Source organism: Hypanus sabinus, chromosome 14 (genome assembly GCF_030144855.1).
Source record: "Hypanus sabinus isolate sHypSab1 chromosome 14, sHypSab1.hap1, whole genome shotgun sequence".
Classification (NCBI taxonomy): domain Eukaryota; kingdom Metazoa; phylum Chordata; class Chondrichthyes; order Myliobatiformes; family Dasyatidae; genus Hypanus; species Hypanus sabinus.
In genome coordinates this window covers 25,869,961-25,882,069 of record NC_082719.1, presented here as the reverse complement: position 1 = coordinate 25,882,069, position 12,109 = coordinate 25,869,961, and the positions used below count along the sequence as shown (strand labels likewise).

Sequence of the window (12,109 nt, the reverse complement as noted above, 5' to 3'; positions counted from 1 at the left end):
CAAGTCTTTGACATACATAGTAAAAAGCAGCAGTCCCAACATCAACCCCTGTGGATCTCCACTGGTAACCGGCAGCCAGCCAGAATAGGATCCCTTTATTCCCACAATGGGTGTATGGAGAGAAGAACAGTGAGCTAAGTACACATTCTAAGATGCACCTCTGTTGATTTTCAGTAAGGAGTAGATGTTATTACCTATCCGCGTGGACCGGGGTCTCCCGATAAGGATGTCAAGGATCCAGATGCAGAGGGAGGTAGAGAAGTCCAAGTTTTGAAGCTTGTTGATTCGTACTCAGGGTGCTGTATGTGGAGCTGTAGTCAATAAACAGCAGCCTGCCACACGTGTTACTGTTGTCTAGATTGTCTGGCTCCCTCATCACATCTGTTGGATATGATGCAGACTGCCATTGCCCCTTCCCTTTGGCTGCACAGCCCCATCCAGCCTTTGGCTTTTAACTTGCAGTGACAGGCTGAAGCATGGCTACTAGCTGCTGAGCATTGGAATAACTCATCATGGATTCACACCAGGGTCCTAGTACACCAATTCTGTCCATAATCAAACTCTTTCCATATTATGCTATGTTGATTCCTTTTCATGCTTATTCGTGAGGCCACATCCTTGTGTTAAGCAAGACACCAGTATAATGTCAGGGCAATGTCATAAGTTGAGAGGGGAAGGTAGAATGATAATGCTTTTGTTATTCTCATAATAGCACAGAAGGCCAAGTGGTTTAATAAGAGTAGAACAATTAGTGATAGGAATTTAAGACTCCACTTATGAATGTGAAATATAAAGGCAGATTTCATACTGATGGGATGCTTTAAAATATAAGTAGATAAATTGTATGTCTCTGCAGAAACGTCAATTGAAAATCAAAAATGGAAATAGAATATGGAAACAAAATGTTGGGCCATGCAGTCTGTATTGGTACTTACTCTGTGAGTGCCAGTTGCTCTGAATTATTAAGAATGTCATCTAAAACTTTGACAGACATCTAGAGATATGTGTTGGAGATTATATTGACTGGTTGCATCATGGCCTACAGAAAGTAATGGATATGGCTCAGTCTGTCATGAGTAAAGCCCTCCCTACCATTGAGCCACATGGAGAGATACTGCAGGAAAGTAGCACCCATCATCAAGGATCTCCACCATCCAGGATATGCTCTCTTCTTGCCATCAGGAAGAAGGTACAGGAGCATCAAGACACATGCCACCAGGCTCAGTAACAGTAATTACCCCTCAACTGTCAGGCTCTTGAACTAGAGGGGATAACTTCACTCAACTACGCCCGCCCCATTACTGAACCAATGGGCTCATTTTCAAGGACTCTTAATCTCAAGTCCTCGACATTTATTCATTTATTTAGCGATTAGGCCCTTCTGGTCCTTCAAGCCAGCCTGCCACAGTAACCCCACAACCTCAATTAATCCTAACCTAATCATGCGACAATTTACAATGACCAAGATTTTTTTTTGTTTTTTGTATTTTCACAGTTTGTTGCCCTTTGCACAATGGTTGGGGGCTGACATTCATTGATTCTATTGTGTTTCTTGCATTTACTATGATTGCCTGCAAGAAAATAAATATCAGGGTTGTGTATGGTGACATATGTATATTTACTTTGATAACAAATATACTTTGAAATGTGAACTTCGATTACCCAATCCTTCTCTTTCATTTGATTTTGATTACTGACATGGCTTTGTCATAGAGGTACTAACTTTTCTAAGGGTTGACCTGTTCTTCTTTCTAAATCTTAAGGATTGAATCTATGACTCCAATTTTAATCTGCTAACTCCTGAGAACTGTCCACTTCTATCCACTTCTCTGTCATTCATGATGTTAAATTCTTTTACTGTATTATTGCATAGAAACTGTAACTTCATATGGTTTGAGACATCCAGAATGGATAAATCAAGTGTGATATGAAATTTGGTTGATGATATATTTAGAAACCTTGATAAATTTTAAACCTATCTGACCTCACTTTAAATATTTTAGTCTGCAAAGATTCTCTTCTTCCCACAGAGTCGTTGCCATGTTCATCATAGGATATGTAGTGCTCTCTGCATAATAGAATAGGATATGAACCCAACTGTACTTGTTAACTACCGTTCCACCTAGAATCTCAGTTTCTATGCTAAGGTCCTTTAAAATATTCTGGTCTTTTAGAGATCATAAGGCCATAATACCATAAGACATTGGAGCAGAATTAGGCCATTCAGCCCATTGAGTCTGCTCTACCATTTGATCATGGCTGATCCATTTCCCTCTCAACCCCTTTTCTCATGCCTCCCCTCCCCACCCCCTGTAATCTTTCACACCCTGACTTATTAGGAATCTATCAACCTTTTTCTTAAGTACACTCAGTGACCTGGCCTCTACAGCCACATGTGGCAACAAAATCCACAAATTCACCAGTGCCCTCTGGTCCTAGAATCTCCCTCTATAGGAAGCATCCTCTCCACATCCACTCTATCTAGGCCTTTAAACATTCAATAGATTTCAACTAGATCCCCTCTCATTCTTCTAAATTCCACTGAGTACAGGCACAGAGTCATCAAACGCTCCTCACATGATAAGCCCTCCAATCCCAGAATGATTCTTGTGAACCTCCTTTGAATCCAATCTAATGTCGGCACATCCCTTCTAAGAGAAGGGGCATAAAATTGCTCACAATACTCCAAGTGTGGTGTCAACAGTGCCTTATAAAACCTCAGCCTTACATCCTTGTTTTCATATTTTAGTCATGAAATTAGTTCTAACATTGCATTCCTCACCATGGACTCAACTTGCAAGTTAACCTTTAGAGAATCCTGCACAAGGACTCTCAATTCCCTTAGCACTTCAGAGTTTTGCATTTTCTTCCTGTTTAGAAAATTGTCTAAGCTTTTATTTCTACCAAGGTGAATGACCATGCATTTCCTGACACTTTATTCTATCTACCACTTCCTTGTTCATTCTTCTAATCTTCCTCAGTACTTCTGCAGCCTTCCTGCTTCCTCAACACCTCCTGCCCCTCCACCTATCTTTGTATTTTCCGCAAACAAAGCCATCAATTCCGTCATCCAAGTCATTGACATAATGTAAAAAGTGGTCCTAACACTGACTCCTGTGGAGCATCACTAGTTACCTGCAGCCAACCAGAAAAAGTTCTCTTTATTTCTACTCTTAGCGGCCAGTCAGTCAGCTAATCCTCTATCCATGTTAGTATTTTTCCTGTAATACCATGAGTTCTTATCTTGTTAAGCAGCCTCATGTGTGGCATTCTGTTAAAGGCCTTATGGTTCCATATCTACTCTTGTTTCTCTTTCACTCTTCATACATCTGTAAAAGCATTTGGCATCCTCTTTGATATTACGGGGTAGCTCACCTTCATAATTCATCTTTTTGCTCCTTATGGCATTTTTGTTGCCTTTCTGTTGGTTTTTAAAGGCTTCCTGATCCTCTAACTCTTTTTGCTGTATTATATGCCCTCACTTTTGATTTTATGCTGGCTTTGACTTCCCTTGTCAGGCAAGGTTGTATCTCCCTGCCTTTAGAATAATTCTTCTTCTTTGGACTGTATCTATCCTGCACCTTCCAAATCACTCAGAGTATCTCCCACAATTGCTGCTGTAGCATCATTTCTGCTGGTATCCCCTTCTAGGCAACTTTGGCCAATTCCTGTATCATGTCTCTGTAATTCCATTTGCTCCACTGTAACCCTGATGTATCTGAATTTAGCTTTTCCCTCAAAAATACAGGGTGAATTCCATCATATTATGATCACTGACTTCTAAGGGTTCCTTTACCTTAAGCTCCCCAATCAAATCCAATTCATTACCCAATACCCAATCCAGAATAGTTGATCTTCTAGAGGGCTCAACCCATCAGTTGTTCTAAAAAGCCATAGGCATTCTACAAATTCTCTCTCTTGTGATCCAAAATCAGCGACATCCTGATTTTCCCCATCTACCTGCATATTGAAATTCCCCATGAATATCGTAACATCACCTATTTTACATTTTTTATCTCTTATTGTAATTTGTAGCCCACATCCTGGCTACTATTTAGAGGCCTGTATATAACTCCCATGAGGGTGATTTTACCTTTGCTTTTCCTTAACCTTACCCACAAGATTCTACATCTCCTGATTATAAGTCACTCCTTTTTAAGAATTTGATTTCACTTTTTACTAACAGAGGCATGCCACCCCCTCTTCCTGTCCTTTTGATGCAATATGTATGCATGGATATTAAGGTCCCAACTATAACCTTCTTTCAGCCATGATTCAGTGATGCCGACAATGCCTTACCAGCCAATCTCTAACTGTGCTGCAAGATCATCTGCTTTATTTCATATACTGCATGCATTCAAATGTCATACCTTCAGTCCTATATTTGTCAGCCTTTTCAATTTTGTCTCCTTGTTGCAATGCAACTCATTTCACTCAGAGCAATTTTGCCCTATCATCTGGCTGTCCTTCCTGACAATCTCACTTCACACTGCCTCTGTGTGTATACAAACTGCCCTATCACTCAGTTTCCCACCTCCCCTGCCAAATTAGTTTAAACCCTCCCCAACAACTCTAGCAAACCCGTTCACAAGGATATTGGTCCTCCTTGGATGCCGGTGCACTCTGTCCCTTTTCTATAGGTCATGCATTTTCCCAAAGAGATCCCAATGACCCAGAAATCTGAAACCCTGCCTCCTGCACCAGTTCTTCAGCCACATACTTATCTGCCAAATCATCCTATCCTAGCCTTCAATAGCATGTGACACAGGCAGTAAACCAGAAATGCCTACTGTGGATGTCCTGCTTTTCAGCTTTCTACCTAGCTCCCTAAATCCTCTCTTCAGGAACTCCTCTCTTTCTCTACCTCTGTCATTGGCGCCAATATGCACCAAAACTTCTAGCTGCTCCCCCTCCCCCTTTAGACCCAATCTGAGATGGCCCTAGCATCTGGGAGGCAACATACCATCTAGGTATCTCTATTGCATCCACAGAATCTTGTGTCTACTCCTCAAACTATTGAATACTGCAGTCCTCTTCATTCCCCCCACCTTCCCTTCTAAGCCATAGCGCCAGACTCATCACCAGAGACCCGATGCGACTTCCTCCTGGTAGGCCATCCCCCCAGCAAGCCCAAAGTGGTATACTTATTATTGAGGGGAATGTCCAAAGGGACTGCACTGGCTGCCCATTTCCTTTCCCTCTCCTGACAGCCTCCTACAACTTAGGAGTGACCACCTCCGTGTAGCTCCTCTCTGTCAATGACTCAGTCTCCCTTATGAACTGAATGCCAGCAGCTCTAGTTTCCTAACACGTTCTCTGAGGAGCTGCAGCTTGGTGCACCTGGTGCTGATGTGGAATTCCCGCACCTCAGACAGAGAACATATCACACCCCCTGGAGCCACCTTCACTGCACATATTGATGTGCTAACAGAGGAAGAATGGAGAAGAAGCTTCCCAGAGGTGTACCTCACTCAAGCCTGTTCTCACAGAAGTCAAATGAGCCAAAGCCTCCCCACTTCAACACTCGTCCGCTTACACTAGTTCCTGCCTTATTTTCATTTGCCCTTGCTAATGAATCCATAGGTCCATACACATTTCTTCAATATTTAAGTGAAGTCAAATGGACTTTTGAAATGGTTTTAGCCAGAGATTTGAATAACAAACGTAAAACAAAATGTTAAAGAAATTCACTAGGAGTAACTACAGAGAGAAAAAATATAGCTAAAAATTAATTAAACTGCAGTCAATCAATCTAATTGATTTCCTTAATTTATCCATATAATGTTTAATATATTTAACCAGTTAGTCAGAGACAAGTTGTTGATCTTTAATCAAGTTATAACGTGTGATATTTACTATAAATGTATATGTTTGATAAATATTCTGGGTAAAAGAAACATGCTATGTATGCACAATGGTGTCAAGAAAACAAATTGAAAAGTAACTTGTTTTTGTTTCCTGAATGCCAAAGAAAAAGTACATGCATTGGCACCTTTGTCATTATTCAGAAAATTGGAAATACCAACTCTGATTCATTTTTGCAATGCTTTAGTTATGTGCATTGAATTAGTTCCTGCAGTCACGCTCAAAGGTGATTAAGAGGATGGGAGCTAAGGAAGCATTTTTTTTCTAAACGGAATACGACCTGTAAGTCCAAATTATTTGCATTAATTTACTTTGATACGCTTCCAAGGTTAATGAAGTCCGAAGCAATGTGGATGCTGCTTCTGTATGAGGCAATACATTACCAGATTGCAGTAAATTTCAGCGGCCCTGTTGTCTCCTACCTTCCAGCACCATGTTAATCCTGTAATTAAATGTTCCTCTATTAATATGATAATATGTGTGAGGTTTATAAATACCAGGAGCTCAGATTTACATTTTAGCACCGGATGAGCATATTTTTTGATGCTGCAGTATTTTTTGTCAGAATATTTATGAACTGACAAGCTGTGCTTGTAGCTTAATAACAGAGAGCTTCTACATTTCAGTGCCTATTAACTACATTTTAACATTTCATTCCAAAATTGTTCCGAAAGCTTTTATATTCTAATTCTTTGTATTCCATTTTCAGCAAGAAAAATGTGTCAAGAAAGGAAATGGACCTCTATTCTGAAAGATTTAATGCTTGAAACACTGAGCAATTTTGAATGTGGTTGACTGGTGCTGACTTTTAAGGTGAGGGTACTTGTGATAGTGAATACTGTGCGCATGACTCCCTAAGCAAGTGATGGCAACTGGGAATGTGGCCTGGTAAATCTGGGTTTATTTCCACATCACTCATCAGATTTTCACCTCTACTCTACCAAATGCAGGCAGGTATGGGATGTTATAGGCAGAAAGCCACTGTCAGACAGCTGTGATACTGTCCTCCCAGCTGTTACGTAAATGTTAAAAGGATATACTGGGGCAGGAGAAATAGAGGTGGGAGATAATAAATGTTGGGCAAACGTGGCCAAGGAAATGCACAACAAATCCAGAATTAAGCTGAGGTTTCATTGTGAGTCCTGGGGAATTGTACAGAAACTTAGATTTTAGCTCACACTTCACCATGGCATGTTTGGTCTAAAAGGGAAGCCAAGGTTGCTTCATCATTCAGGTCTTCAACTAATATAGAAGATTATCATCAGGTCTTGTGCCGTGTATTCAGAAAGCACTTCTGAACCCTGGGGTAAAAGAGCATGTAAATGTTTGAATCTGACCTAATTTGGGGAAAAAATCATGGTTACCATATTAGTTAATTGATGCACTTTCTGAGGAGTTAAAATCTCGTCAGCAGAAATCAGAGAAAAATCCAGTTCTCAATCTAATGTTGTCACCTACACTTCTTTAGTCCGTGATGGGAAATTGCTGAATCCTGTGAGAATGATTGGTTACTCTCGAACTGTACTGAACTAAAATTTAATAACTGTTGAACCTTAATAAACTGGGAATTGTAAGTAACACAAAAGCAATCTTTTTTGGAGACTATGAAATGAAGATTGTCAAATTTGGTTTACAGTAGGCATAGTTTATGTATTAAATTACAGTGGATGTATTATTTATAAGTATAATGGCCTTACACTTTGGCATAGACCATGCTAAGGTTTAATAAAGAGACGGGAATTGGTTTCAATCATATCACAAGATGACAACCAGAAACCTTTCTCTGGAAGAGTTAGGAAGTCTCTTTAAGTTTAGGTTAAATGAGGTACAACATAAAAAACATTCATTAATGAAAATGAATGCACACGTACAAACCAATTCTGAAACAGAAAACCATCAGAGAAAAGTTACCAATTTATTATGGAATAATTTCAAAGGTAGTGTATGATTAAATTGGTTAGAAGTACTAAATGAAATATATGTGTTAGCACTGAAGATGAATTAATCATTGTTGACATGGCGATAAACTAGATGGGAACAAAGAAGTCTCTTCTAATACATCAAGTATCAAGATATGTATGTGATTTCCATGGCTTATAACAAGTGATAAATAAGTGAATAGATCTGAGTGCAGAATTTGTAAGACAAATGTAAATTAAGATCTCTGTTAGATCATAATGAATAAGATAGTAATTCTTGTAGATGCACGAGTCTGCATTTTGATTTCTAAGGTGATTAGAATAGTTTGGGGATTGTATTCGCATTTATGTAGTGTAAGAACACATCTGCCATACCACTTGTGTAGTGGGCTTTTGGTGGAGTAATGGGGTGTGCAGTCACTGTTCATTGCATTTTCTCTTCTCAAAGTCATATAGCACATTCTGTAATGCGACGCAAGGGTTATTGTTAACCCCAGAGAATCAGCTTCAAAAGGTGTTGATTTTACAAAGGGCTGTAGGAAAAGCAGCACAACTAATTAGTACGGCTGCATCTGTTTCAAGAACTCTTGGGATTGTTGTTGAATCATGCTGAAATTAATGCAGTGAAGACATTTTGTTTTGTTGAAATAAAGTCATCTGGTGACATGTAACAAGCCATATTAAACATCAGCTACTGCAGCACAAGTACAAGTGCTATGGTTTTATTTCTAAAAAACATTTGCAATCACGTATATCAGCTTAGTAGACAATCATTCAACATTTTGAGAGTTCTTCGAAGTTGTTCAATGAAATTATATTAGTAAATAAATAATAATGAAGGATTAGCCAAATCTTGGCAGGTTTAGTGAGCCGAGCAGATACAAAGTTTCAGATGCCTCATTCCACTTTCCTAATAATGCCGGTCTTCCTCTAGGTTTAGGACAACGAGAAAGTCGATTTGATAAGTTTGCTCTCCTGGAACAAATATGTTTAAAAGTCCTAAGCTGATGCGTGCCAGTTTATAGCATAAGTTCATATTGCATTTCATGTTGGAAGGCCAGAGGGTGTCTCAAGATTTTCAGGCTGTTAGTTTTGTAGTATGAGCTGCTCATAACTGATTGATAATAATCTAGTTGAATATGTTGTGATCTAATCGAAAGTTGTACTTATCTTGCAGATACGATAGAAATGTTTTGGAGGCATTTGGACATACACGTGAACAAGCATTGATTAGAGGGATTCTGACCGTGCAGGCAAATGGGATGAGGTCAGTTTGATATTATGGCTGGCATAGGCACAATAGGCTGAAGAGCATGGACATGTGTAGTTCTATTCCAAATCCTCTGTCCGTGTTTATATCTAACCTTGTATATGTAATAAAACTGAGACATTTAGTAGTCATCTATAATAGTTGCACCATTTACAGGCTGCAATTGTAGAATATTTTTAGTCAAATCTATTTTGCTTATTTACTTCTCTTCTAAACCTCCATGCTTGAAAATGAAGGCTAAACGGTGGCCCAAAAGAAAATGGAATAACACAAATACATTTAAAAGTCCTCAGCTGACGTGTGCCAGTTTATTGGCCTTGCATGAAATAAAGCCTTTGCCAGAGCAAGCAAAGAGAGTATATTTCCCAAGGGCTCATTGTTCATTAATAATCTTCAGGGCCTGCATTCATTGTTGAACAGCAAGACCTTATGGTATAAGTATCTAGTTCTCTGAAAGTGGGTGACACAGGTAGACAGAATGGTGAATAAGGCAGATATTTACTGAGGCATTGAGTTGGATATCACATTACAGGTTTTTTTAAATTTTATTTTATTATTTTTTTATTTTTTTTAAACCTAGACTAACATGGGCAATAATAATAGTTTATATGTACATGATAGTGTCAAGAACTCCGGAACTCCATACCAGAACAAGGATAAAAAGAGAAAAGGTCCAGAAGAGGTCAAATTAACTCATATGAAAATGTCGAATAAACAGTCCCCAAGTTTCTTCAAATTTAATTGATGGATCAAAAATAGTACTTCTAATTTTTTCTAAGCTCAAACAAGAAATAGTTTGAGAGAACCACTGAAACGTGGTAGGAGGGTTTACTTCTTTCCAATTTTGTAATATAGACCTTCTAGCCATTAGAGTTGCAAAGGCGATCATTCGTCTAATTGGAGGGGAAAATCGACTACCATCCTCAATTGGTATACCAAAAATTGCAGTGATAAAATGGGGTTGTAAATCAATATTCCAAACTGAGGAAATGATAGCAAATATGTCCTTCCAATAGTTATATAAGGTGGGACATGACCAAAACATGTGGGTCAATGAAGTAACTTCTGAGTGAATATGGGAGTAGAATCGAGACATTACAGTTATTCAAATCATTCGGTAGACTGCACTTGAATATTGGGTGCTTTTTGGATGCCACATTGTAGGAAGGATATAATTAAGCTCAAGAGGGTGCAGAAAAGCTTCATAGGAATGTTGCCTGAACTAGAGGGCTGGAGCTACAAGGAGAAATTGGAAAGGCTGGAGCTGTTTTCATTGGAATAGTGGAGACTGAGGTTATAAACCTCACACAGGTTTATAATATTTTAATAGATGTAGATAGACTGCCACAGTCTTTTTCCAAGGGCAGGGAAGTCTAAAACTAAAGGGCAGATACAAAGTACACTGCAGATGCCGTGGTCAAATCAAGATGTACAAAAGCTGGATGAACTCAGCAGGTCGGGCAGCATCCGTTGAAATGAGCAGTCAACGTTTCGGGCCGAGACCCTTGGTCAAGACTGAAGAAGGAGGGGGCAGGGGCCATATAAAGAAGGTGGGGGGAGGGTGGAAAACCAATCAGAGGAAAGATCAAGAGGTGGGGGAGGGGAAGCAGGGAGGGGATAGGCAGGAGAGGTGAAGAAAGAATCTAAGCGGAAAGCACTATGGGTAATAGAAGAGGGCAGAATCATGAGTGGTGACAGGCAGCTAGAAGAGGAGGCAGAGTGAAGGTGGGATGGGGGAAGGAAGAGGGAGGGAATTACTGGAAGTTGGAGAATTCAATGTTCATGCCAAGGGGCTGGAGACTACCCAGACGGTATATGAGGTGTTGCTCCTCCAACCTGAGTTTGGCCTCATCATGGCAGTAGAGGAGGCCATGTATGGACATATCCAAATGGGAATGTGAAGGAGAGTTGAAGTGGGTGGCAACCGGGAGATCCTGTCTGTTGTAACGGACGGAGCGTAGGTGCTCAACGAAGCAGTCCCCCAATCTGCGTCGGGTCTCGCCGATGTAGAGGAGGCCGCACCAGGAGCACCGGATGCGATAGATGACCCCAACAGACTCACAATTGAAGTGTTGCCTCACTTGGAAGGACTGTTTAGGGCCCTGAATGGTGGTAAGAGAGCAGGTATAGGGACAGGTGTAACACTTGCGATTGCAGGGATAAGTACCAGGTGGAAGTTCTGTGGGGAGGGACGAGTGGACCAGGCAGTCACGGAGGGAACGATCCCTGCGAAAAGCAGAGAGGGGTAGAGAGGGAAAGATGTCCTTAGTGGTGGGGTCCTATTAAGGGTGGCGGAAGTTTCGGAGGATAATATGCTGGATCCGGAGACTGGTGGGGTGAAAGGTGAGGACAAGGGGGACACAGTCCCTGTTGTGGTGACGTGAGGATGGGGTGAGGGCCGAAGTGCGGGAAATGGAGGAGATGCGGGTGAGGGCATCATTGATGACGGCAGAAGGGAAACCACAATTCTTAAAGAAAGGGGACATTTGGGATGTCCTAGAATGGAAAGCCTCATCCTGGGAGCAGATGCGGCAGAGACGGAGGAACGGGGAATAGGGAATAGCATTTTTACATTTGGCAGGGTGGGAAGAGGTATAATCAGGGTAGTTATGGGAGTCAGTGGGTTTATAGAAGATGTCAGTAGACAGTCTATCTCCAGAGATGGAGACCGAGAGATCGAGAAAGGGGAGAGAAGTGTCCCAGATGGACCAAGTGAATTTGAGGGCTGGGTGAAAGTTAGAGGCAAAGTCAATGAAATTGACGAGCTCAGCATGGGTGCAAGAAGCTGCACCAAAGTAGTCGTCAATGTATCAAAGGAAAAGTTGGGGAGTGGTGCCAGTATAGATTTGGAGCATAGACTGTTCCACATACCCACGAAGAGGCAGGCATAGCTAGGGCCCATGCAAGTGCCCATAAAACTAGAGGGAATAGGTTTAAGCTGAGTGGGGAAAGATTTAAGTCAATCTGAGGCAAAAGTTTTTCCAGAAGGTGGTGGGTATTTGGAATAAGCTGCCAATAGATTTGGCAGGTACAATTACAACATTTAATAATCATT

At 40.7% G+C, this 12,109-nt stretch overlaps 1 long non-coding RNA gene across 3 annotated transcripts in view; it reads left to right on the top strand.

Moving 5' to 3' along the window:
- The window catches only part of LOC132404614 (uncharacterized), a 71,526-nt gene that overhangs the window by 33,749 nt on the left and 25,668 nt on the right, over nucleotides 1-12,109 (top strand). For all 3 annotated transcript variants that reach the window (XR_009515604.1, XR_009515605.1, XR_009515606.1), the window contains exons 3-4: nucleotides 6,575-6,678; nucleotides 8,962-9,051. This is a non-coding gene — a long non-coding RNA (uncharacterized LOC132404614). The remainder of the gene's footprint in view (nucleotides 1-6,574; nucleotides 6,679-8,961; nucleotides 9,052-12,109) is intronic.